We start from the raw sequence: 25,748 nt of genomic DNA, 5'->3' as shown, positions 1-25,748 counted from the left end.
TGACGGCTCGAAGGTCAACCTGAATTGGTCTCCCTATCACGACATTATACGCCGAAGGACAATCAACTACTATAAAAGTAGTGAGTAATGTCCTGTTAGCAGGCGCAGTACCTGCTGTGACTGAGAGTCTGATTGATCCCACTGGTGCGAGCCCTTCTCCGGAAAAACCATAAATGGTTTGGTTGCATGGCTCTAGGTCCTTAACGGAAAATTTCATCCTTTCCAGCGAGGACTTATATAGGATGTTGACTGAACTTCCTGTATCGATCAACACCCTCTTCACCATCATATTTGCGATTTGGACATCCACGACTAGCGGATCGGAGTGTGGGAATGGCACATGCTGAGCGTCGTCCTCAGAGAAGGTGATCGGTTCCTCCTCTGTTCGAGCCTTTTTGGGTGCACGATCTCAACACTTATCATCTCGATGTCCTGGTCGTGGAGTAGGGTTCAAGCATATCGTTCCCTCGCTTTTCCACTATTAGGGTACCTGCCACGGGAGCTGGCAGTAAAGGTGGCGAGCGCTGGTGTGCAGGTGCGACTCGTTGCCACCTTGAGCCTCTCGTTGAGAACCTCCCGCAACTCGTACATATCTTCTTAAGTGTCCCTGTCTTATCAGGAACTCAATCTCGTCCTTCAGCTGGTTACACTCATTGGTGTCATGCCCGTAGTCGTTATGGTAACGACAAAACTTCGTTGAATGTCTCTTGGAGATATCTTTTCTTATGGGTGCGGGTCATCTATAGGGCACGCTCGAGCTAGCCTCTTGGAAAACCTCGGCTCGGCTTTCAACAAGAGCGGTGTAATTGGTGAATTTCGGTTCATACCGATTATTTTTGGGGCGCTTACTCTCGGAAGCCGAGGGTTCGCCACTTGCCCGCTTTCCACCATTTTTTCCGTTGCCATTCCCGTTGCCTTTGCCGTTGCCATTGGGCTTTTAGACCCGTTGGTGGCTTTGGCGAGTTCTTCTTTGGGCCCCTTGTCTTTTGCTGGCGATTTGCCTTCATTGGCAATCGTGTCCTGGAGCTTGATGTACCGATCAGCTCGATCTAAAAACTCCTGCGTACTATTAACCCCATGCTTCCTGAGGCTATTCCAGAGAGGAAAATGGCGCCTAACCCCAGCGGTTAGGGCCATCATCTTGCCTTCATCGCCCACAGTCTTGGCTCCTACTGCGGCTCGCATGAAGCGCTGAACGTACTCCTTCAAAGGCTCCCCCTCTTTCTGGCGTATCTCGACCAGTTGGTTCGCCTCGGTGGGGTGCACACAACCCGCATAGAACTGTCCGTAAAACTCCTTCACGAACATCTCCCAGGATACTATACTTGCAGGAGGGAACTTGAAGAACCACTCCTAAGCGGCATCAGAAAGGGTCGCTGGGAAGATCCTTCAGTGAGCATCTTTAGAGACTTTCTGAATGTCCATCTGTATCTCAAATTTATTTACATGAGACATCGGGGTCTCCATGCCCGTCAAAGTTTGGCAGAGTCGGCATCTTGAACTTGCTGGGGGTTTCTGCCACAGCAATCCTTTGTACGAAAGGGATGCCTCTCCTCCGATCGTACTCGATATGCGATGTTCGACCCCCGACCAGCTGCTGCACAGCCTGGTTCAAGGCATCGATTTGAGCCTGAACGGCTTCAGGAATTGCTAGGGCCTCTGGTGCCGGGGGAATGTATTCATCGTGCCTTTCTCGGCGGTCGTTGAGTACATCCCTCAAGACATCATCTCTTCATCGCTGCTCGCTGGCTCCAAGCCGACTAAAGACGTTATTTTGTCTGGGTTGCCCTCCAGCATTATGACCTGCTTGTCGGTCTTCTCTAGGTGGGGCGCTTCTGCCTCCACCTCTCTCCTCGTTCCTTCGACCAGCATTCCCTCTGCCTGAATCGGCCTCATTGTAGCCGTGGCCATCTCTTAACCTTGATTGGCTATGGTGGGACCGACTGTTTCCTCTGTTGCCTCCTTGGGCTGGCATTTCCCGGGCGTTAGGGGGAGGCCTGCATTGGTTGGTGGGTCCCCGTGCATTGTCATGACGTGGGGGGCCCCTGACCGCAGAGCCTGTCTCTGAGTTCCTTCTGTTGGCAGAAGGATGTTGTCCCCTGCTCGGTGCATGTGGCTCTTCACCCCCTGGCCGTCTAGGGCTGCGGGGCTGTTGCCCGGCCCGATTCTGCCTCGGGCGTGGGGGATTGCCTCGACCAGCCTAGGACGGAGGCTGCGTCTCAGGATCCCTAGGTGGGATATCATCTTGAGGCATTGGTGGCTGCTCCGGCCTTTGAGGGCTTGTCAGCTGGACCGGAGGGCTAGGATTGGGATCTCTTTGAGGTGGCCCACTTGGGGCTTGTTCAGGCTGTGAGGCAGGCGCAGCCTGATTCCTAGACAACTGGAGGGCTGCTTCAAGGGCTGACATGGCATCCCTCTGACGACGGTCCATCTTCGCCTGTCGTTCGCTCAGCTCTTGGCACTGGCGCTCTATCTCCCTCTGCAGTGATGCCATTTTCTCGGCGGCACTCTCTTGATTGGCCCTCAGAGCGACCAAATCATCTTGCAACACCCCCAGTGTTGTCTTCAGGGTCTCAAAGTCCACTTCCTCCTCATCGAACTCCAAATGAGGTTCGTCTTCAGCCATATTTGGGGGAGGAGGCTGGGATGGTGCGGCAGCAGCCTGTCCAGTCTTCTTGGTAGTCTTTGCCATTAGATTTTCTTGGATTCAAGTCTCTCAACGAAAGCACCAGAATGTTGACCCTGATTTTGGTCAACGACACGGAGTCTAGAAAACGACAGGAAAGTAATATAGAGCTTGAGAATTGAATCTAATGGAAAAATAAAGAACACAGAGATTTATAGTGGTTCGGCCCCAGCGATTGGTAATGACCTATGTCCACTTGATGCTATTATTAGTATTGAGTTCAAGAGGTGTGATCAAAGAACTAGGGTTCCTGAGTTTCACAGACCTTGGAAGAATAAAGCAATACAAACGATGGATAATAGTGCTATAATTCTGAAAGAAAAAGATCGATCCCCTTCCTTGAGCAATTTCTTGTGTATTTATAGGCTCAAGAAGGATTACATGAATTAGGAAATAATATCTATCCTTAACAAATGGATCTACAACTCATAATGTAGAGATAATCTTGGATATCATTACAACTGTACAGATCTTTACATAAATGAACAGAGTATACGACCAGTCTGGTCATATATAAAACGTGATGTTTCCATGTGAAAATAATGCTGGTCGATAGGCTAGCCATATCTCTGCTACGTGTCAGCCACGTGTCGTAAATCCTTGCCACGTCATCAGCAGCAGATTTATGGATAAACAAACTCATCCTCAAAGGCTTGACCTCCGAAGGTGGTGATGATTTTGCTTCGTAGGCTCCTCATTTCTGTGTCCAAGTCTTGCCTCCTCTTGTTCAAGGAGTCTCTCAGCGTGGATGGGTTAGGATCCCCCTTTCCTTTGCCTTCTCGGGGCGCCATAGGGGGTGTGGTCCTTTTACCCGCCATCTTTTTGTTGAGTTCTTCTCGTAAATCTGAGGGTGTTCTCCTTGAGGTGACCTCGACATAGTTACGGAGGGCAGTGTTGGTCTTCGACTCTGGCCCCTGGGGCTGCTTCGGTGGTCCAGGACGTTCATGCTGCTTCGTCTGCGGTGTGTTACTAGTGGAGAGTCTGGTCCTTCTGTTGTCTACTGGGACGATGGGACCCTCCTGGCCTCTCTCTTTCCGCTTAGGGAGTGTGATGAGGACACCAAGACTAAAGATCCAAGTATAGTTCCATTTGGTTCGGTGATGAGGGCGCGAGCCAAAAGACTCAGTTTAGGAGCTTGATCAATATTTAGCCTCTTGTAATGAGTCTTATTGTATTTTGTCATCTTGTCTTTTTATTTTTAATCACGTTTTTTTATTTAGTCTTTGTTTATTTTGTGAAAAGTCAAACATTTGACTTGTGTGAGTCCAATAGTCCTTTTGTCTTTAATTTTCGGTTTTCATTAGGAAGACAAAGGGTTGTCTTTAATTTTCGGTTTTCATTAGGAAGACAAAGGGGTTGTCTGTAATTTTTGGTTTTCATTAGGAAGACAAAGGGGCTTGTTTGATGTAATTTTTTGGCTATATTAGGCCTTGTAAACATTTGGGAAAGGCAGATTATGATGAAATGAAATTTGTGAGTTTTTCTTCTTGAGTTCTTGAAGAAACTATTAGAACTTATCAAGGGGTTCCTTGTGGCGTTCAACCTGACTTATCAAACGGATTCCCATCCCCGTTTGTGGCGTCTTCCTCATACCAAGGTTCGTGCTTGGCTAAGCATTGGGTCGCGGTTCTTCATTCCCATTTCGTGTGTTCTTGGTGGCTGCCATATTTGGTGTCGGGTTTCACCACAATCGTTGGTGTGGTTCGTATCAGTTGGTATCAGAGCTTAGGATCATCCGGTTTGGCCTATCCTTTTTCATTTGTTTTTCTATTCTATTCGTGTTCTTATATTAGGGTTTCTGAAAAAAAATTCAAAAAAAAAAATCAATTCGTGTTCCTATATTCAATTCGTGTTCATCTAGTTGTTTTTTTTTCTATTCTAGAGCTTGCTAATTTCCTTGTTTCCCTTATTTGTTGTGAAATCCGAAACTATTCTAGAGCTTGTTGATTTCCTTATTTCAATTGTTTCCTTGTTTCTTTTTTTTCGTTTCATTATTCAAATCGTGCAATTGAATTAGGGTTTCTGAAATTTCCCCTAATTGGTTTTCTTTTTGTTTCTGAATTCGTGAATTAGGGTTCTGATTGTAAAATCCGAATTTTCATTGAGTTCCTCTTGTTTTGTTGTGAAATCCGAATGTGCTTTGGGTTTCTCTTGTTCTTATTGTGAAATCCAAATTGGGATTGAGTTCTCTTATTCTTAGTGTTAAATCCAGAGTGTCACATTTGATCTCCCTTGCAACAGGTGATACGAACCACACCAACGATTGTGGTGAAACCCGACACCAAATATGGCAGCCACCAAGAACACACGAAATTGGAATGAAGAACCGCGACCCAATGCTTAGCCAAGCACGAACCTTGGTATCAGGAAGACGCCACAAACGGGGATGGGAATCCGTTTGATAAGTCAGGTTGAACGCCACAAGGAACCCCTTGATAAGTTCTAATAGTTTCTTCAAGAACTCAAGAAGAAAAACTCACAAATTTCATTTCATCATAATCTGATTTTTCCAAATGTTTTCAAGCCCTCTTATGGCCGAAATTACATGAAAGAAAAGTCCCTTTGTCTTCCTAATGAAAACCCTAACAATCACAAAAAAAAAGACTCTTGGACTCACACAAGTCAAGTGTTTGACTTTTCACAAGATAAAAACAAAGACTAAATAAAACGTGATTAAGTGACTGATTAAAATAAAAATACAAGATGCCAAAATCCAATAAGACTCATTACAAGAAGCTAAATATTGATCAAGCTCCTAAACTGGTGTCCTCATCATTCCTCCCCTCTTGACTTGGATCATCTGGAACTTGACATGGATCTTTAGTCTTGGTGTCCTCATCAATGTAACCAGATTGCCTCCTACAAAGGTGAAGTATCCTGAAGTAGATCGCATATCGTTCATGTCCCCAGCCCAATCAACATCAGTGTATACTTCTATGGTTTGTTCCACTGTATTTTTAGAGAACATAATTCCTTTTCCTGGAGAAGACTTTAAATATCTCAAAATGTGCATAACTGCATTCATGTGTTGTTCCCCAGAATTATGCATGAACTGACTAACAATGCTTAATGCATATGTAAGATCTGGTCTTGTGTGAGCTAAATACATCAACTTGCCAACAAGTTTCTGGTATCTCCCCTTGTCAACTGGAACCTGATCACTCTTAATGCATAATTTCAAGCCTTCTTCAACATGTGTATCAATTGGTTGACATGCTGACATACTTGTTTCTTGCAGCAGGTCTAGGACATACTTCCTTTGGGATAAGAAAATGCCTTTATTTGATCATGACACTTCTATCCCAAGAAAATATTTCAAAGTACCTAGATCTTTCATTTCAAATTCCTTAGCCAAGTATTCTTGTAAAGCTTTTCTTTCCTCTGGATCATTTCCTGTGACCACCATGTCATCTACATAAATGATAAGGACAGTGATCTTCCCTTGTTTCTTCTTCATTAACAAAGTATGGTCTGAGTTGCTCTGCTGATATCCAAAGGCTTTCATGGCCTTTGTAAATCGTCCAAACCAAGCTCTTGGAGATTGTTTTAGCCCGTACAATGATTTCTTCAATCTGCAAACCTTCTAATTATGTTTTTCTGGCATTATGCATCCCGGGGGTAGATCCATATAAACTTCTTCATACAATTCTCCATGAAAAAATGCATTTTTTTACATCAAATTGTTGTAGAGGCCAATCAAGATTTGTTGCAAGAGATAAAAGGACTCGCACTATGTTGATCTTGGCTACAGGTGCAAATGTGTATGTATAGTCAACTCCATAGGTTTGAGTGTACCCTTTTGCCACCAACCTCACTTTAAAGCGTTCAATTGTGCCATCAACATTGTATTTGACAGTGTAGATCCATCGACAACCAACAGGTTTCCTCCCCAGTGGAAGGTCAACAAGATCCCATGTCTCATTTTTTTTTGTAGAGATTTCATCTCCTCATTCATAGTTGTTTTCCCTTTGGGATCAGTTAAGGCTTCCTGCACACTGTTAGGAATAGATACAACAGATAATTGATTCATAAAAGACATATTTGATTCTTACAAGCGATGGTCAGAAACATAATGGCTCATAGGATATTTGACTTTACTAGATAAATCACATGTGAGTTTAGGGATACCTCTGGTGTGATATGGGGGTAGTTGTCTCTTGTGTGTCTCAGGAACATCTTTAGTAAGAGATTGTTGTGGTATGTCGGATGGGGTTGGGACTATATCCTCAGTTTCTGGCTGAGATAGAGATATGCTTTTTTCTTCAGGTATTGGGTGCTCATCAGCACTTTGATCCAATGATATACCACTTGAATCCAAGTTGACAACATCACCACTTTGATCCAATGTTATATCACTTGAATCCAAGTTGACAACATCTTGGTTATCATTTTCATCATAGTTGAGAGTTTGAATTTCCTTCTGGTACTCCCCCTAAAATTCAGGCTTGGGAAAGTACATAATGTTTCATGGAAAACAACATCCATTGTGACAAATAATTGATGAGTTGGAGGACGGTAACACCTGTAGCCTTTCTGATGTGTGGCATACCTTATAAAAATACACCATAATGCTTGAGGAGTTAATTTTGTACATTGATGTTTTTGGAGATGGACAAAAACTACACATCCAAAGACACGAGGAGGTAAATTGGGAACTGGTGGGCCAATCATTGCTTCGGTTAGTGTTTGGAGTGGTGTTTTGAAATCAAGGGTACTTGAGGGTACTCGATTGATCAAATAAGCTACAGATGTGACTGCTTCTCCCCAATAAGATAAGGGCATATGAGCGCTAATTAATAATGCTCAAACAACCTCAAGCAAGTGTCGATTTTTCCGTTCTACTACTCCATTTTGTTGGGGTGTGTTGGGGAAAGTAGTATGATGGATCATCCCTTGATCTTCCAAATATTTTTGCAATTTAGTACTTTTATATTCCCCACCATTATCACTACGAAGAACTTGAATCTGTGTTTTGTATTGAGTTTGGATTAACTTGTGAAATTTTTGGAATAGTGAATTCACTTCACTTTTGGATTTCATCATGCACACCCATGTCATCCTGGTACAATCATCAATAAATGTTGCAAACCATCGTGATCCACCCAAAGTAGTCACTTTAGATGGACCCCAAACATCAGAATGAATAATCATAAAAGGAATAAGACTTTTATTCAATTGTAACAGAAATGAAGCATGATGACTCTTCGCAAGTTCACAAACATCACACTGGAAACAAGACACATAAAATTGTAGAAATAAACTAGGAAATAAGTTTTTTAGATATCCAAATGAAGCATGCCCCATGCGATGATTCCATAACCAGATTTCTGCTTCCCTTTTTTTCTTTTCAGCACCTACTATCAAAGCTTGTTGGAGGCTTTCAATGCTTTGTGACTCCATGTCCAAGTAATATAGCTTCCCCCGCCTAATACCACAACCAATCATCTTCCTGGTTTTGATGTCCTTAAACACACAAAAATCAGGCCAAAAAATTACAACACAAGATAAGGTAGTTGTTATTTGAGAGACAGACAAAATATTATAGTCTAAAGATGGAACAACTAAAACAGAATCCAAATTTAAGGTATCAGTTAGAATCAAAGATCCTTCCCCAATGACTGGGGTTGAAGCACCATTAGCAGTAGAGAAAAAATTTTGGTTGGAAGATTTAAATGATGAAACCCGTCTAGAATCTAATGTCATGTGATCTGTGGCACCAGAATCAATTATCCATGTCCTATGCAAAACAGGTGTAGAAATATTTAAAACCTTACCACCATTGTTTGAAGAAATTACCAATGTCAAGGCTTGTTTAGTGATGGCATCTTCAGTTTTTGTTGCAGCAACTGCTGTACTGGAAGGGCCCTTTTTATTCTTCTTTGAGCGATTATGATCCCACCACTCTGGATAACCCACTAGCTCAAAACATTTATTCTTCGTATGGCCAGTTTTCTGGCAGTGGGTGCACTTGAGAGATGACTTATCCACATTATTTTCATACCTTGAAGAGTTGGGTCGATTCTTGGTGACTAATGCGGAAGCATCGTGATTTGCTGAGTTGAAGGTGGTTTGACACACTGCCTCTCGACGAACAATAGAGTAACATTCTTCTATATCAGGAATAGAATCTCTTCGTAGAATTTCTCTACAAATCTGTTCAAAATTGCCATCTAATCCAACAAGAAAAATATGTACTCGAAGACGATCAATCGACTTCTTATATGCATGAACATCATCAGGATGCTTCATAATGATTTTGTCACGATGATCAAGTTCTTGGAATATTTCTATTAACTCTCCATAATATACAGAGAGTTGTCTGCCATTTTGTTTTGCAGCAAAGGCTTTTTTATTCAAAGAAAAAACCTGTAATTCATCACTGTCATCAGAAAATGCTTTGGCTAGAGCACTCTAAATGTCACGAGTAGTGGATAAATATGCATAGCGTTTCATCTGGAGACATTGACATTAGCAACCATCTCTTGACTTTTTGATTCTCAGCTTGTCATTTGTCATAACAACCATCATCTGATTCCGCAGGAGGTTCTTTCTTCCCACAGATGTAGGATAATTTCTCTCTTTCAGTGATGTGCATCTCCATAATCTGAGACCACACATCATAATTTGATTCTGTTAGAGTGATTCCTGCATTGAACACGCTTTCAGACTGAACAAATGCGGGAACAGATTTTATTCCCGAAGGTTCACTATTTTTTTCACTAATTGTTTCACTATTCTTGTCAAACATTTTATCTTATTGAATAATACCAAGAATATTGACCAGAAAAGAAACAAAAAAAAAACAAAAAAATAAAAAAAATATGACAAATGGGCCCAAATAACAAGTTTGATCAAAGAAATATATATATATAATAGTGATAATAGAATGATATCACCACTTTGGATATGATGGTAGTGGTTGAAGCGTGACAACAGAGGACCACAACATGTGTAATTATGAAAAGCTCTCTGATCAAGATTTTTTTTTTTTATCAATTTTGGTTTGGCTCTGATACCATCTTAACGATGAAATGATAACCCTTTTTTTTATTGATTTTTATGTTTTACAAAGCCACTACATATAGGATTTTCATGCTATACACTACATATAGGATTTTCATGCTATAATTACAACCCATAATTCTCTTTTCAACTAATTTCATTGACTCACTTACAACTATTCATTCCTAAAATAGGAAAGAATCACCCAAGAACTTAATCCTAGAATTACTGCTAATATCACAGCTAATATCATGGTAATTCAACATACATCACACTTCCAAATGCAGATGCGTAAGGAACTTTTCTCATTGCATCTTCCTCTTCAAGAGTCTAGGGAGACTGCTTCTTTGAAAGATGAATTCCATAGCGAGACGGTAAACATCCTGTCTTGGAATTTGTCATTGAGAAACGTCCAAGCACTTTATCAATGTAATTTTCTTGAGATAGAGCTAAGAGTCTAGATTCTTTCTATCCCTAATTATCTAGATACCTAAAACATAACTTGCTTCACCCAAATCCCTCATCTGGAATTGAGTGTTCAACCAATTCTTCACATCTGAAAATTTCTTAACATTATTTCCAATGAGTAAGATATCATCTACATAAAGAACCAAGAATACCACTATTTGATTTGCCTTCAGTTGGTAAACACAAGGCTCATCAATATTTTTTTTAAAGCCATAGGTTTTGATTATTTCATCAAACCTAAGGTTCCAGGCTTGAGAAGCTTGCTTAAGTCCATAAATAGACCTATTCAACTTGCAAACTTTTCCTTCTTGTCCAACTACTTTAAATCCTTCTGGTTGATCCATAAAAATGACTTCGTCAAGCTTTCCATTAAGAAAATTTGTCTTGACATCCATTTGCCAGACCTCATAGTCGAGAGCGGCTGCAAGGGATAGGAGGATGCAAATGGACTTGAGCATGGCTACCAGAATAAATGTTTCCTCATAGCCCACGCCTTCTCTTTGGGTATAACCCTTTGCAACTAATTGAGTGTAATGCCTTGGGTAGCCAAGACTGTTACACTATGTGTTATAAAGGTGCAAGACTTGCTAATCAATCCAATTAGTTGAAAACGTGTCGCTAAGACCATTAGTGAACTAGGGTTAAAAGGTTTTAGGCATAAAAGACACATCTCATATAAATAAACATTTTGTACATGGGATCCCAAAAGAAATAACATTGACAATTTACAAAAAAATTCAGGGTATAAACAACTGCTAGCCACTCTAAGGGAAAAACTGATGAGGACACCAAGACCCAAGTATCAAGTCAAGTTCCAGTTGGTCCAGTGACGAGGGCACGAGCCAAGAGATTCAAGGAAGAACTTAACAGCCTATTCCACAAAGTCCTAAAACAAGAGGAGACCGTGGTCAACATTGAAGGAGAACAAAGACTTGTCTTACTCATCAAAGTTGACTGAGTTTAGGAGCTTAATGAGTCTTTTTATTTTTAGTCACGTTTTTTAGTCTTTGTTTAATTTGTGATAAGTCAAACATTTGACTTGTGTGAGTCCAATAGTCCTTTTGTCTTTAATTTTCGGTTTTCATGAGGAAGACAAAAGGCTTGTCTTTTATTTCGGGTTTCATTAGGAAGACCAAGAGTCTTGTTTTCATGTAATTTTCGTCCTTATAAGGACTGCCAAAACAATGTGAAAAAGGCAGATTATGTTGAATGAAATTGTGAGTTTATTTCTTCTTGAGTTCTTGAAGAAACTTTTGAACTTATCAAGGAGATTCCTTGTGGCGTTCATCCTGACTTATCAAACGGATTCCATCCCCGTTTGTGGCGTCTTCCTCATACCAAGGTTCGTGCTTGGCTAAGCATTGGGTCGCGGTTCCATTCCAATCTCGTGTGTTCTTGGTGGCTGTTCCATATTTGGTGTCGGGTTTCGTCACACTTGTTGGCGTGGTTCGTATCAGTTGGTATCAGAGCTTAGGATCATCCGGTTTGGCCTATCCTTTTTTTTTTCATTTGTGTTTGCTATTCTATTCGTATTTCAATTTTAGGGTTTCTGAAATAAAAAAAAAAAAAAAATCTATCTATTCGTGTTCTTGATTTTCTTAGTCTTTGTTCTTGTTTTCCTTCTAAAAATCCGAAACCATTATAGTTAATCTCTTTATTCCAGATTATTTCTTTGTTCAAATTGTGTTCTTAATATTCTTGTTCCAATTGTTTGTTGTGAAATCAGAAACTATTCTAGAGCTTGTTGAAATCGTGAATTAGGGCTTTGAGTTTTTTTTTCTCTTGTTCTAATTGTAGAATCTGAATTTTCATTGAGTTTCTAGTGCTGTTTTGTTTTGAAATCCGAATTTTGCCTTGAGTTTTCTCTTGTTCTTGTTGTGAAATCCGAAATTGGTATTGATAATTCCCTTGTTTCAATTGTGTCCCTGGTTTCAATTGGTTCCTTTATTTGTTGTGGAATCCGAGACTGTTATAGTGCCACCAATTATTTTGGTTTTGATCTTATTGTTTGAATCACAGATTGGATTTTGGGAATATTGGTTTCTGTAATTGGGATTGAGTTTTCTCTTGTTCTTGTAGTGAAATCTGAATTGAGATTGGGTTTTATCTTGTTCTTATGGTGAAATCTGAGTTGGGATTGAGTTTCACTTATTCTTATTGTTAAATCCGAAAGTGGGTTGGGTTTTCTCTTTTCTTTTTGTGAAATCTGAATCTGCATTGTTTCTCTTTTCTTTTTGAGTCTCCATTGTTTCTCTTGTGAAAACCGATTCATTTTTGCTTTCAAATTCGTTCCTTGCATCTGCATTTGAGAAATCAAAGAAAAGAAGAAAGAAAGAAAAGAAAGAAGAAGAAAACCAAGAGGATCCGAACTCTAAAAAAAAAAAAAAAAAAAGTCTGGAAAGCTCTCTTAAAATTTTTTGTTCTATTCTTGTTCCTTATGGTCTAGAGGCCTTTTGGCCAAAACCCCACACAAGTGTTCCAAAAATCCTCATTTTTTCGTCATTTTCACCTGTTTTCGTCGGTGTTCGTTTGGTTGTTTGGTTGGATTTGCTACTTGAATACTCCATATTACCGTTTCATTAGTTTTCAAAGAGCTTAAAGAAGGAAATAGAGTGGAAAAAGGCAGAGGGGTGAGCTTATTTGAGGGTAAAAGCCATCATTGAGTGCAAACACGAGTGTACTTAAGTGACCATTTTCTTTGAGTGAAACACGTGAGGGAGTGCAGCGAGGTCCTTTCTATAATTGTCTAACCTTATTGTTTTGCAGATTCTCTATCATGTCACAAAATCCAGAGAAAGATGCAAGCAATGATAATCCGCCACCTGAGGTTCCGAATCTACAAATGCAAGCATTAATAGGGGAGATGCGAAGGATGATGAGGGCGGAGTGTGAGCAGATACATGAGAGGTTGGATAGGGTAGAAGAGGGAACACAACGGAGGCCACGGAGGAATAGGATGTACCAAAGGGAGGATGAGAATGAAGGGGATTTGAAGGGTTAGTTTCTGATGATGAGTTTGATAGGATGTCGACGGGTAACCATAGGAGGTATGGTCGGGATAGAGAAGCTAGGAACCAGGTAGATGATTATTTAGGAAATATAAAGATGAGAATTCCAGCATTTCAGGGGAAGAGCGATCCTGAGGCATACCTTGAGTGGGAAAAGAAGATGGAGTTAGTTTTTGATTGTCACAACTACTCCGACATGAAGAAGGTAAAACTAGCTGCCATTGAGTTTACTGATTATGCTATTGTTTGGTGGGATCAGTTGTGCATCAACAGGAGGCGGAGTGGAGATCGTCCTATTGACACATGGGAGGCAATGAAGAGGGTGATGAGGCGACGGTTTGTACCACCTCATTATTATCGAGATCTATACCTTAAGTTGCAGGGCCTTCGTCAAGGTTCCAAGAGTGTTGATGAGTATTACAAGGAGATGGAGATGGCTATGATTAGAGCCAATGTTGAAGAGGATCGGGAGGCAACCATGGCAAGGTTTTTGAATGGGTTGAACCGAGAGATTGCTGACCCAATCGAGCTACACCATTATGTGGAATTGGAGGATTTGGTTCATATGGCAATCAAAGTGGAGAGGCAGCTCAAGAAGGGTAGTTCAAGTTCGAGGTCAAGACCGAGCCCACACAATCCAAGTACAACACCTTGGAGGTCGAACTATCCAAAGAAAGAAGACCAACCCACTTCATCATCTACACCAAAACCAGCCACCACAGCCACACCACCTCAAGGTAAAACAACTCCTACTAAGTCTCATTCTAGTGAGATAAGGTGTTTCAAATGTCAGGGGCGAGGACACATAGCTAGCCAGTGTCCAAACAAGAGAGTCATGGTGATTCGAGAAAGTGGAGAGATAGATTCTGAAGATGAAGATGATCTTGCTAACATGCCACCTTTGGAAGATGCTTCTGACAATGAGTATGGACCAAAATCTGGTGAGATGCTTGCACTAGTCACAAGGCGAGTCCTGAATTTGCAAGCAAAAGAAGAGGAAGAAGAGGTGCAGCGAGAGAACATCTTTCACACTCGTTGTCATGTGAGAGACAAGGTATGTAGTGTCATTATTGATGGAGGTAGTTGTACTAATGTTGCTAGTGCCTCCATGGTTGCCAAACTGGGGCTTACAACGCTTAGGCATCCTTGTCCATACAAATTGCAATGGCTGAATGATAGTGGTGAAGTGAGGGTTACAAAACAGGTGCTAGTCTCATTTCGAATTGGCAAGTATGAAGATGAGGTGTTGTGTGATGTGGTTCCCATGCAAGCTGGACACCTCCTTCTAGGAAGGCCTTGGCAATTTGATCGGCGGGTGCAGCATGACGGCTTCACCAACAAGTATTCATTCACATTCCGTCAACGAACAATCACTCTAGCGCCTTTGACACCAAAGCAAGTGTATGAAGATCAAGTGAGGTTGCAAAAATTGAGTGACAAAAAGAAAATGAGTGAGCACAAAGAGAGTGAAAAGATGAATGAGAGTAAGGAAAAAGAGAGACAAAGAGAGAAAAGTGTGGAATCAAGTGAGAGAAAACAAAATAATTTTTATGCAAAAAAAAGTGAGGTTAAGAGAGCATTGTGTACAAAACAGCCCATGATTTTACTCATGTATAAGGAGGCTCTTTTAAATACTAACCAACTTGATTCTTCGCTGCCAAGTGTTGTTGTGTCTATTTTGCAGGAATTTGAGGATGTGTTTCCTGAGAAAGTACCACATGGATTGCCACCTGTTCGAGGAATAGAACATCAAATTGATTTTGTTCCAGGTGCTTCCATCCCAAACCGACCAGCCTACAGAAGTAATCCTGATGAAACAAAGGAATTGCAAAGGCAAATTGAAGAATTGATGGAGAAAGGGCATGTGAGAGAAAGCATGAGCCCTTGTGCTGTTCCAGTGATTCTAGTTCCCAAGAAGGATGGAACATGGAGGATGTGTGTTGACTGTCGAGCCATCAACAATATAACGGTAAAATATCGACATCCCATTCCTCGTTTAGATGACATGTTAGATGAATTGCATGGTTCTTGTGTGTTTTCCAAAATTGATCTTAAAAGTGGGTATCATCAGATACGTATGAAAGAAGGGGATGAGTGGAAAACTGCTTTTAAAACTAAACATGGATTGTATGAGTGGTTAGTCATGCCTTTTGGACTAACTAATGCACCTAGCACTTTCATGCGCTTAATGAATCATGTATTGCGTGCTTTCATTGGAAAATTTGTGGTTGTGTATTTTGATGATATTCTTATTTATAGTAAGAATTTGCATGACCATGTTTTGCATTTGCATTCTGTTTTGGATGTTCTTAGGAAACAGAGTTTATATGCTAACCTCAGTAAGTGTACTTTCTGCACCGATAAGCTTGTTTTCCTAGGCTTTGTTGTAAGTGCTACAGGTATTCAGGTGGATGAAGAAAAGATCAAAGCCATCCAAGAGTGGCCGACCCCTACAACTATAGGTAATGTTAGAAGTTTTCATGGACTTGCTAGCTTCTACAGGAGGTTTGTGAAAAATTTTAGCACCATCGCCGCACCACTTACAGAAGTTATCAAAAAGAATGTGATATTTAAATGGGGCGAAGCTCAAGAGGAGGCATTTCAGCTACTGAAATACAAGCTTACTCATGCTCCTTTACTTGCTTTGCCTAACTTTTCTAACACTTTTGAAGTTGAATGTGATGCTTCTGGAATAGGTATTGGCGCTGTTCTTATGCAGGATGGGAGACCACTTGCATACTTTAGCGAAAAGCTAAGTGGGGCTGCCCTCAATTACCCCACCTATGACAAAGAATTGTATGCACTAGTGCATGCTTTAGAAACATGGCAGCACTATTTGTGGCCAAAGGAGTTTGTGATTCGCACAGATCATGAATCCTTGAAACATTTGAAAGGCCAACACAAGCTCAACAAGAGACATGCAAGATGGGTTGAGTTCATTGAGACATTTCCTTATGTCATTCGCTATAAACAAGGTAAGGAGAATGTGGTTGCTGATGCCCTTTCTCGCAGGTATGCCCTAATCTCCACTCTTGATGCTAAATTACTTGGGTTTGAACACATAAAGGAGCTGTATTCTGCTGACCATGATTTTGGGGAAATTTATGGTGTTTGTGAAAAATCTGCTGAAGGAAAATTTTATAGGCATGAGGGTTTCTTGTTTAGGGAGCATAGGTTGTGTGTACCTAATTGTTCTTTGAGAGATTTGCTAGTTAGAGAGTCCCACGGGGGAGGGTTGATGGGACATTTTGGAGTTGCTAAGACCCTAGCTATGTTGCAAGAGCACTTCTTTTGGCCCCACATGAAACGAGATGTTGAGCGAATTTGTGGTAGGTGTGTCACTTGTAGGCAAGCTAAATCAAGAGTTCAGCCAAATGGCCTTTACACACCCCTACCTATCCCTAGTTCACCATGGGTTGACATTTCAATGGATTTTGTGTTGGGTTTACCTAGAAGTAAGCGTGGGAGGGATTCAATCTTTGTGGTTGTAGACAGATTCTCTAAGATGGCTCATTTTATTCCTTGTCATAAAACTGATGATGCCTCTAACGTTGCAGATTTGTTCTTTAGGGAGATTGTGAGATTACATGGTATGCCTAGAACAATTGTATCAGATAGGGATGCCAAGTTCTTAAGCTATTTTTGGAAAACATTGTGGGGAAAACTTGGGACAAAACTATTATTTTCTACTACTTGTCACCCTCAAACCGATGGTCAAACAGAAGTAGTTAATAGGACCCTATCCACCTTGTTGAGGGCTATCATAAGTAAAAATATTAAGACTTGGGAAGATTGTTTGCCACATGTTGAGTTTGCTTATAATCGTTCAATGCATTCTGCTACTAAATTTTCACCATTTGAAATTGTTTATGGTTTTAATCCTCTAACTCCTTTGGATTTATCACCTTTACCTGTTTCTGAGCATTTGAATTTAGATGGCGAGAAGAAGGCAGAATTTGTGAAGAAAATCCATGAGAGGGCGCGACTCAACATAGAGAGAAGGACTGAACAATACATTAAGCAAGCTAACAAGGGTCGTCATAAGCAGGTTTTTGAGCCCGGTGATTGGGTATGGTTACACATGAGGAAAGAGCGATTCCCAACACAAAGGCGTTCAAAATTGCTACCTCGAGGAGATGGTCCATTTCAAGTACTTGAAAGGATCAATGACAATGCCTACAGACTCGATTTACCAGGTGAGTATAATGTTAGTGCTACTTTTAATGTTTCTGATTTGAGTCCTTTTGATGCAGGTGACGATTTGAGGTCAAATCCTTCTAAAGAGGGGGGGAATGATGAGGACACCAAGACCCAAGTATCAAGTCAAGTTCCAGTTGGTCCAGTGACGAGGGCACGAGCCAAGAGATTCAAGGAAGAACTTAACAGCCTAGTCCACAAAGTCCTAAAACAAGAGGAGACCGTGGTCAACATTGAAGGAGAACAAAGACTTGTCTTACTCATCAAAGTTGACTGAGTTTAGGAGCTTAATGAGTCTTTTTATTTTTAGTCACGTTTTTTAGTCTTTGTTTATTTTGTGATAAGTCAAACATTTGACTTGTGTGAGTCCAATAGTCCTTTTGTCTTTAATTTTCGGTTTTCATGAGGAAGACAAAAGGCTTGTCTTTTATTTCGGGTTTCATTAGGAAGACCAAGGGTCTTGTTTTCATGTAATTTTCGTCCTTATAAGGACTGCCAAAACAATGTGAAAAAGGCAGATTATGTTGAATGAAATTGTGAGTTTATTTCTTCTTGAGTTCTTGAAGAAACTTTTGAACTTATCAAGGAGATTCCTTGTGGCGTTCATCCTGACTTATCAAACGGATTCCATCCCCGTTTGTGGCGTCTTCCTCATACCAAGGTTCGTGCTTGGCTAAGCATTGGGTCGCGGTTCCATTCCAATCTCGTGTGTTCTTGGTGGCTGTTCCATATTTGGTGTCGGGTTTCGTCACACTTGTTGGCGTGGTTCGTATCAAAAACAGACATGTAAGGTTCTCCTGTTCCTATCCAACCCACGACCGTGGTGGCCGGGCAGCTAACTATGTACATTCTGCCTCTAGAGCTCTCCAAGTCAGGGCTGATCAAGCTTACCGCCTTTACCTGCACCACATAGCACCCATGAGCCAAGGCCCATCAAGAAAACATAACATCATAGCACAAACAATGATAATAATCAAATAACTCTTTACACATGATCATACACTTAACAATCCATACTAATCACATAATCCATAGACATAACCAGGAAATCCACAAACTAATACTCAACTATTCAGCATATCACATTCATCAGTTAACAACGATAACCAAATGACATAATAATCAAGGTCGACGCCCTTTGGTCGCACCCTTTGTTTACCCCACTGACTCTAGTCCGCTTAAACCGAGCTCGGTGTATATTAAGCTGTCCTCAGCTACTAGTGGCTGAGCTGCACCCTGTGCGCCACTGTAAACTCCGACACTCTTAGGTTGTTTGTTTAATATTCACATGGCATAATACCACCTTACGTAATGCATACAAGAATAGGGAACCCTTAGTCCCATCATAAATTCACAACCAGGTGCAGTTTTCTTACCTTTAATTCCAAGTGTTCTGATTACGAGAGATGACCCTTGAGCACAATCCGTTTCCTGAGCCCTAGCTTACACCTAATCACAACCAAGATAAGGGATTCCATCAATAATAATTGTATAAGGGTTTCCGGACCAAGTTCTAGCCTCTGGGACATCGAATTCCACCGAACACAGTGGTGGAATCGCTCCCGAGCACCCTAGGTTAGGCTCCCGCGCCTAAAATCCCCTTAAGGCCAAAAATGCCCTTAAGAGCCGCGGCCCAAGCTTTCTATGTCGCGGCCCACCCCTATCCAAAGGCCCAGCTTCACTAAATAACAGACCCGAGCCGCAGCCCAACACTCCCCACGTCGTGGCCCGCCCCTCTTCCTCAGCTCTCATCTGCTCCAGAGGGCCGCGGCGCACCAAGAACTGAGTCGTGGCCCGACCCCTTCGAACCCAGAAAACCCACCATTTTTAACAATCAAACGTCCCTCAAATCCACCCAAAGACATCCTAATGATACAATTAAACTATCATAAACATCCTAACATGTTTCCAACAGAAAAACCCAACAAAAACCTAGCTTAGAAACTCATCAAAATTACACTTTAATCTTTGAAACACTAAAACCAGTCAAGAGAGCATAGAATTCAGATGTTAAACTATAAAATAGAGCTTACCTTCACTGAAGAACCAATCCACCAAGCAATTATTGAGCTAACTCCCAAGTCCTTAGCCCCAATTCAGTCTTCAATTTCAAAACCCAAAAACTCTTAGAGCCCAACTAGAACTACAGAATTTAATCAGCTAAACCACAATTCAACACTTACCTAAATTACGGGTCTGAACCTTCAGATTATTACTGAGATATCCCCCAAGATTCCAGCTCAAATCTCTTAATATCCAGCTAAATCTTCCTTAGTTTCAATGGTTCCTTGAGAGAAAGAGAGAGAGGGGAGAGAGAGAGAGTTGAGCTGAGAGAAGAAGGAAGGGTCGGTTTGTCAAAATTCTAGCTATTTCCTCTATTTTGTTTTATCTTACTTAAGTTAATCCCAAAGCTCGGGATACCAAAAACGTCCCCGAGGGAAAAATGGTAAACTTCCCCAGTATTTCCTCCTAAGCTTCCTAACCTCAAATATATCTCCAATTATTTATTTCCATAACCCGATAACCCAAATAATTATCTAATGCCCAAAACACCCCTTAACTCGCCCCGAGTCAAGTATTGGGTCCCGTTGTGACTTTCCTGCTAACTGGCTCCCTAGGATCGCCTCAAGTCGCATGCTACAGATATATCTACATAATAAAGTGGTCTTCACAATTATAACATATAATCACATTTATGCCATCAACGGGCTAAAATTACAGATTTGCCCCTCTAAGCTAGGCAGGGCCTACATGTACACTAATACTCTTAGACATGCATGTCATGTATCCATATAATCATATAAGCATGCTTATCGTCAAAACCTCCAAATTTCCCTCTGATCTTACTAACTCCCAGTTTATCGTCAAATTCTTATTCCCATTACCCAATAACCCGATAATGCACTAAATACCCCTTGACTCACTCCGAGTCAAGAACAAATCCTGTTGTGACTTTCCCACTAGCTTACCTCCTAGGATCGTGTCATGCTCAGTAAACCTGGCATAACCAAATAATAATAAAGCACCACACACATATCACATATATGCCAAATATGCCCGAAATGGCCAAAATATTAAAATCACCCAATTATCAGAAATGGGTTCACATGCATATTTAATACACCTAACACATGCATATTATCATTTAATCACATAATAAATCAATTATGGCCCTCTCGGCCTCCTAATCAAGGTCTTAAACCTTATTAGGAAATTTGGGGCATTACAAACATCCTCCCATTTCCACTCAGGAATACCCAAAGGCTGAAGTAACCCCGCTGGTCACTGATGCGAAGCTTTCACCTACTTATAGGTCAAACACTTGGCCACGTACTCCACTACATCCTTCTTCATCCCACGCCACCAATACAATGTCTGTAGATCCTTATACATCTTTCTGGTTCCCGGATGAACCGAGTACGGCGTAGTATGGGACTCATCTAGTATCTCTCATCTGATCCCTACATTTGCTGGAACACAAATCCACCCCTGATACCGTAGCAAACAAACCTCTAAAATAGAATAGTCCTAAGCTACCCCTGCTAAGACATTCTCTCTAATTCCTCTAACTGCGAATCCACCAATTAACCCTCCTTGATTCGCTCTAGTAGGGTTGACTGCAAAGTAACATTGGCCAATCGACCCACCACCAGTTCTATACTTGCCCTGGTCATCTCATTAGCCAACTCTCTGGAAATCTGAACAGAACTGAATAACGGCCCCGAGCCCCTCCGGCTCAATGCATCCGCCACTACATTGGCTTTCCCTGGGTGGTAAAGAATGTCATAGTCATAGACCTTTACCAACTCCAACCAACGCCTCTGCCTCATGTTCAAATCCCTCTGGGTGAAGAAATACTTCAAACTCTTGTGGTCAGTGTATATCTCGCACTTCTCCCCATACAGATAATGTCGCCACACCTTTAGTGTGAAAACCACTACCGCCAGTTCCAAATCATGGGTAGGATATCGCTGCTCATACTTCTTCAGCTGTCATGATGCATAAGCTATAATTTTCTCATTCTGCATCAACACACACCCCAAACCCAACCTTGATGCATCACAATATACTACAAACTTTCCTTCCTCCGAAGGAAGACTCAGCACAGGTGCAGAAATAAGTCGTCGCTTCAATTCTTGGAAATTGTTCTCACACTTCGCTGACCAAACAAACTTCAGGTTCTTCCGTGTCAATTTTGTCATCGCTGTAGTAATCTTCGAGAATCCTTCTACAAACCACTTGTAATAACCTGCTAACCCGAGGAAACTCTGAACTTCCTAGGCGTTCCTTGGCCTCGGCCAATCTCTCACTGCCTTCACCTTGGATGGATCCACTTTAATCCCCTCTGCGCCAACTATATGCCCATGAAAAGTCACCTCTGGCAACCAAAACTCACACTTCTTAAACTTGGCATATAACCGATGTTCCCTTAACCTCTGCAAGACTTGTCGAAGATGTTGCTCGTGCCCTACCTCTGAATTGGAGCACATTAAGATGTCATCGATGAAGACAATGACGAACTGATCCATGAAGTCCTTGAACACCCTATTCATTAGATCCATAAAGGATGTCGGGGCATTGGTCAAACCAAATGACATGACCAAAAACTCATAGTGCCCATACCTCGTTCGGAAGGTTTTCTTCGGTATGTCCTCATCCTTGATCCTCAGCAGCTGGTGATAACCAGATCAAAGATCAATCTTTGAGAACATCGTCTTTCCCTGCAACTGATCAAACAAGTCATCAATCCTTGGTAGAGGGTACTTATTCTTGATGGTCAACTTATTCAATTCTTTGTAGTCTATACACATCCTTAAAGTCCCATCCTTCTTCTTTACAAACAAAATTGGAGCACCCCATGGAGAGTAGCTAGGCCTAATGAATCCCAAATCCAGAAGTTCTTGTAACTGTATCTTCAATTCCTTCAACTTAGCCGGTGCCATCCTATATGGTGCTCTTGATACTGGTTCAGTCTGTGGTGCTAACTCAATAACAAACTGAATCTCCCTGCGCGGCGGCAATATCCTTAGGAAATACATCTAAGAACTCACAAACCAATCTGGTCTCTCCCGGTCCTGCTGGCAAAACCCTAGTAGTATCCATCACACTAGCAAGAAAACCTATACATCCTCCCTGTAACAAGTCTTTGGCTCTCAGTGCTAATATCTTGGGTACGTGGGGTCACGAAAACGAAGGGATCTTCGCCCTCCGACTCAAAGGTCACCATCTTCTTCCTGCAGTCAATAGTAGCCCCATACCTGACTAGCCAGTCCATTCCTAGAATCATGTCAAAGTCCTCCATATCTAACTCAATCAAATCTATTGAAAGCTCCCTACTATCAACCATCACTGGAAGTTCTCTAATCCACCTCCTAGAAAGTACCAGTTCCCCAGTAGGCAATATGGTCCCAAACCCCACAGTACGGTACTCACTAGGTCTACACAATCTATAAATCACCTTACGAGAAACAAATGAATGTGTAGCACCAGAGTCAATCAATACAGTAAAAGGAGAGCCAGCGCTAGAAAGCTGACCTGTCACCACCGAGGGACTAGCCTCGGCCTCTGCCTGTGTCAAGGTGAACACCCGAGCTGGAGTTAAGCTGTTAACCTTCCCTGTTTCCCCTTTCTTCACTGTTGGGCAATCCTTCTTGAGATGTCCCACTGTTCCGCACACATAGTAGGCCTTGGCCCGACACTCGCCCTGATGGCGTCTTCTGCACCTCGTGCACTCCCGATAACTTCTCTATGCCTCACCGCCTCCCTGACAGCCACCCTGAGCACCCCGACCCCTCCTATCAGGACCAACAGTGGTCAAAGTGTCAGGGGTCTTCCTGTTCAGATCACTGGGGCCTCTGCCCCTACCAGACAGAGAATATGGAGGCACCACTCTGCGACCCTCTCACCTCGCCGCACTTTCCTTCCAAATATTGTTCTCCGCTTCTTCAGCGGTAAGAGCCTTCTCAATAGCCTGGGCATAAGTCGTCCCCCCAGATACTATTGTAATTCTCACATCTCGGGCTATCATAACATTAAGCCCTCTAATAAACCTGTCTTTCCTAGCTGCATCTGTTGGCACAAGATCTGGTGCAAATTTTGCAAGTCTGTCGAACTTCAGGGCATACTCAGTAACTGTCATGTTGCCCTACACCAATCCCAAAACCTCATTAACCTTCGCTACCCTGATAGCAACATTGTAGTGCTTCTAACTGAACAAGTCCTTAAATCCATCCCAACTCTGAGTAGTGACGTCCCTGGTCTGTGATGCCACTTCCCACCGAATGCGGGCATCTTCTCTCAACATATATGTCGCATAGACCACTCTGTCATGATCTTCTACCCTCATGAAATCCAGGATAGCAGTAGTCATAGTCATCCACTGTTCGGCCTTCAGTGGATCAGGTCCTCCCTCAAAGGTTGGGGGATGCTGCTTCTGGAACCACTCATACAATGGCTCCCACCTGTTCCCAACTTCCACTGACTGAATAACTGGTGCCACTACAGGTGGCACAATAGGTGCAGTACTCCCTGACGGAGCCTGCTGTCACAGAAGATGGATCTGTTCGTCTTGGCTCTAAAGCCACGCTTGCATCTCTGCCATAATCTGCTGCCAGTTCTCAGGAACTGGCGAAGGGATCTGGCCCTGGTCATCACCTCCAACCTCAGACCTAGTGCTGGCTAGTCGCGTAGATTTCCTTGGACGCATAGCTATCCAAGTTAATCTGCAATCAACGACTCGGCAATCAGACCATGATGACAAGGTAAAGCCTTTCCAAAATCCACCAATGGAACACAATCAATCACAAACAATCAAGATATAGACATCCATCCATATATACGCAATATGCAACTAATCATTTCAAATATTCATTTACATGCATAGCAATGCTAATAAGCACGCCTTAATATTGTCACACAGCAATCAAGAGCCAGGCGCTATCAGTATCTCATGCTTCTTATTAATCCAACAGATAGCAACAATCACGATTCTTTCCAATCACTTAAGCATATAAACACATATACACATTTACCAAACCCTGAATCGAGATTGTCTTTAGCGGCGAATGTACATGTCCAGCTGGTCTTCAGGAACCCTTAAACCCAGGACGCTCTAATACGAAGTTGTAATGCCCTGGGTAGCCAAGTCCGTTACACTATGTGTTATAAAGGTGCAAGACTTGCTAATCAATCCAATTAGTTGAAAATGTGTCGCTAAGACCATTAGTTAACTAGGGTTAAAAGGTTTTAGTCATAAAAGACACATCTCATATAAATAAACGTTTTGTAGTACATGGGTTCCCAAAAGAAATAACGTTTAAAGGACAGTTTACAAAAAAAATCAGGGTATAAACAACTGCTAGCCACTCTAAGGGCAAAACAGACATGTAAGGTTCTTCCGTTCCTGTCCAACCCACAACCGTGGCAGCCGGGCAGCTGACTGTGTACATTCCGCCTCTAGAGCTCTCCAAGTCAGGGATGATCAAGCTTACCCTTGCCTTTACCTGCACCACGTAGCACCCGTGAGCCAAGGCCCAACAAGAAAACATAACATCATAGCACAAACAATGATAATAATCAAATAACTCTTTAAGCATGATCATGCACTTAACAATCCATACTAATCACATAATCCATAGACATAACCAGGAAATCCACAAACTAATACAAAACTATTCAGAATATCACATTCATCAATTAACAACGATAACCAAATCACATAATAATAAGGGTCGACGCCCTTCTTCGGTCGTACCCTTTGTTTCCCCCACTGACTCTAGTCCGCTTAAACTGAGCTCAGTGAATATTAAGTTGTCCTCAGCTACCAGTGGTTGAGCCGCACCCTGTGCGCCAATGTAAACTCTGGCACTCTTAGGTTGTTTGTTTAATGTTCACATGGCATAATACCACCTTACGTAATGCATACAAGAATAGGGAACCCTTAGTCCCGTCATAAATTCACAAGCAGGTGCAGTTTTCTTACCTTTAATTCCAAGTGTTCTGATTACGAGAGATGACCCTTGAGCACAATCTGTTTCCTGAGCCCTAGCTTACACCTAATCACAACCAAGATAAGGGATTCCATCAATAATAATTGTATAAGGGTTTCCGGACCAAGTTCTAGCCTCTGGGACATCGAATTCCACCGAACACGGTGGTGGAATCGATCCCGAGCACCCTAGGTTAGGCTCCCGCGCCTAAAATAAAAAATGCCCTTAAGAGCCGCGACCCAAGCTTTTTATGTCGCGGCCCGCCCCTTTCCAAAGGCCCAGCCTCACCAAATAACAGACACGGGCCGCAGCCCAACACTCCCCATGTCGTGGTCCGCCCCTCTTCCTCAGCTCTCATTTGCTCCAGAGGGCCACAGCGCACTAAGAACTGAGTCGCGG

General features: G+C 42.0%; 1 pseudogene; it reads left to right on the top strand.

Annotated features, from left to right (window-relative positions):
- Positions 1-9,939: 9,939 nt before the first annotated feature.
- LOC133779283 (uncharacterized) lies at positions 9,940-17,575 on the top strand (annotated as a pseudogene).
- The last annotated feature ends 8,173 nt before the right edge of the window (positions 17,576-25,748 follow it).

This window comes from Humulus lupulus, chromosome 5, assembly GCF_963169125.1.
Source record: "Humulus lupulus chromosome 5, drHumLupu1.1, whole genome shotgun sequence".
NCBI lineage: Eukaryota > Viridiplantae > Streptophyta > Magnoliopsida > Rosales > Cannabaceae > Humulus > Humulus lupulus.
This window is presented reverse-complemented; position numbering and strand designations above follow the sequence as displayed.